The sequence below is a fragment of the Tursiops truncatus genome, chromosome X (genome assembly GCF_011762595.2).
Source record: "Tursiops truncatus isolate mTurTru1 chromosome X, mTurTru1.mat.Y, whole genome shotgun sequence".
NCBI classification, from domain to species: Eukaryota; Metazoa; Chordata; class Mammalia; order Artiodactyla; family Delphinidae; genus Tursiops; species Tursiops truncatus.
In genome coordinates this window covers 32,618,087-32,620,983 of record NC_047055.1, presented here as the reverse complement: position 1 = coordinate 32,620,983, position 2,897 = coordinate 32,618,087, and the positions used below count along the sequence as shown (strand labels likewise).

Here is a 2,897-nt window from a genome sequence, read left to right as displayed (position 1 = left end):
GGCTGCTGGGAGAGATTTCCCTTTCTCTTCTTTGTTCTCACAGCTCCCAGGGGCTCAGCTTTGGACTTGGCCCCGCCTCTGCATGTAGGTCGCCGGAGGGCGTCCGTTCTTCGCTCAGACAGGATGGGGTTAAAGGAGCCGCTCATTCGGAAGCTGTGGCTCACTCAGGACGTGGGGAGGGAGGGGCACGGAGTGCGGGGCAAGCCTGCAGTGGCAGAGGCTGGCGTGACGTTGCACCAGCCTGAGGCGTGCCGTGCGTTCTCCCGGGGGAGTTGTCCCTGCATCCCGGGACCCTGGCAGTGGTGGGCTGCACAGGCTCCCCGGAAGGGGGGTGTGGATAGTGACCTGTACTCGCACACAGGCTTCTTGGTGGCGGCAACAGCAGCCTTAGCGTCTCATGCCCATCTCTGGGATCCGCGCTTTTAGCCGCGGCTTGCGCCCGTCTCTGGAGCTCCTTTAAGCAGCGCTCTTAATCCCCTCTCCTCGTGCCCCAGGAAACAGGGAAGAAAAAGTCTCTTGACTCTTCGGCAGCTCCAGACGTTTTCCCGGACTCCCTCCCGGCTAGCCGTGGCACACTAACCCCCTGCAGGCTGTGTTCACGCCGCCAACACCAATCCTCTCCCTGCGCTCCGACTGAAGCCCGAGCCTCAACTCCCAGCTGGGCCCGCCCCGGCGGGTGAGCAGACAAGCCTCTCGGGCTGATGAGTGCCAGTCGGCCCTGATCCTCTGTGTGGGAATCTCTCCACTTTGCCCTCCGCACCCCTGTTGCTGTGCTCTCCTCCGCGGCTCTGAAGCTTCCCCCTCCGCCACCCGCAGTCTCCGCCCGCGAAGGGGCTTCCTAGTGTGTGGAAACCTTTCCTCCTTCACAGCTCCCTCCCACTGGTGCAGGTCCCGTCCCTATCCTTTTGTCTCTGTTTATTCTTTTTTCTTTTGCCCTACCCAGGTACGTGGGGAGTTTCTTGCCTTTTGGGAGGTCTGAGGTCTTCTGCCAGCGTTCAGTAGGTGTTCTGTAGGAGTTGTTCCACGTGTAGATGTGTTTCTGGTGTATCTGTGGGGAGGAAGGTGATCTCTGTGTCTTACTCTTCCGCCATGTTCCCAGAAGCCCCCCTTCAGGAGGCTTTTCAGTAGATTGGTCACAACTAAGATCTGGATGCAGATTTCATTAAGTATATTCATTGTGTGAAAATTCATTAAATTACATACATTTATGATTTGTGTAGTTTTATGTACATATATGTATATTGTGTATGTATATGTATATTTTACATGTATATGTATATATGTATACATATGTATATATATCATTTATAAAAATTCATCTGACATTATTTCTATATTTGGCATCTGGTGATGTTGAAAATCTAAGATAGCTCAATCACTTTTTTCCCTTGGTAAATGACTATAGTAGACACTTTGAGTCACCTACCCATTAGCCAATCCCCTTTCACTGCTTACGTGTTGTCAGAGTCCCATCTTTGATTATAGAGCATGGAAATGTAGAAAATCACTTCCCCAGTCTCCCTTATAGCTAGAGTGTAGTAATATGGCCTTGCTGAAGTGAAGAGATGTAAGGAGAATTTTGCTGGAGTGTTCTAAGAAAGAGTTTCCTCAGTAATAAAAGAGATAATTGGGCTGCCTGGATGTAGAGCAGGAGGCTGAGAGAGAGATCCTATCCACTTCCATCTGTTGCACAGGCCCCACTGTAGCTGTTGCACTATGCATGATCAGGAGAATCTAGTATACACCAGGAATCTGGCCAAGGAGGCTGAATGATAGGATGGAATTAATGAAGAAAGTAGCAGGGATAGATGTGGAGCTGACAGTTGAAGAAATAAATTTTCTATCTGTTGTATATAAAATTGTGATTGAAGCTAGAAGAGCCTCCTGGAGAATAATCAGCAGCATTAAACAGAAAGAAGAAACTAAGAAGGAGTAAACAAACTAAAAATCATCTAGGAATATTGGCAAATGGTCTAGATTGAGGTAAGGTTAATCTGTTGTTACAGTTTGGATATACCAGACAAACACCTCATTCTAGCAGCTAACACTGGCGAGTCCAAGGTTTTCTATTATAAAATGAAAAGGAACTATCACAGGTATCTGGCTGAATTTGCCACAGGAAGGAGGCTGCAAAGAACAGCCTAGTAGCTTTAAAGCTGCTAATGATATTGCAATGACAGAACTTCCACCAATGCATCCCATTTACTTAGGGCTTGCTCTCAATTTTACTGTATTTTACTATGAAATTATTTTATTTTTATACAAATTTTAAAGATTACTTTCCATTTACAGTCATTACAAAATGTTGGCTCTATTCACCGTGTTGTATAATACACCCTTTGCCTATCTTACACTCAATAGTTTGTATCTCCCACTCCCCCAACCCCCTCCACTGGTAACCACTGGTTTGTTCTCTATATCTGTGAATATGCTTCTTTTTTCCTACTATGAAATTCTTAATTTCCCTGAGCATGCCTGCAGGTTGGCAAAATCAACTCTCGATGCAACTGCAGAGCTGGATATGCTGAGCGAAGAAAGCTATAAGGACTCTACACATCATGCAGTTGTTATGTGATAATCTGACACTATTGAATTCAGACATGCAGGGTGATGGTGAAGAGAAGAATAAAGAATTTTTGCAGGATGTGGAAGATGAAAATCAGTGAGACCTAAAAGCCAACAAGAAAAACCATCCCTAGCCACCCTATTCTTTCCCATCCCACCACGTAGGAAATTCCTCATGGTCAGTGAGAACCACCAAATCTGACTTCTACATTTGGTTTCAGAATTTAGGTTCTGCCCTGTTTTTTTTTTTTTTTAAAAAAAAAACAGTTTTCAAATGTTCTTAAAGGCAAGAGTGAATTTCTGTGCATTTTACTGGTTCCAGTTTTTCGGTT

General features: G+C 46.0%; 1 pseudogene; it reads left to right on the top strand.

Moving 5' to 3' along the window:
• The first annotated feature begins 1,716 nt into the window (after positions 1-1,716).
• Positions 1,717-2,666, top strand: LOC101323904 (14-3-3 protein epsilon-like; annotated as a pseudogene).
• Positions 2,667-2,897: the final 231 nt, after the last annotated feature.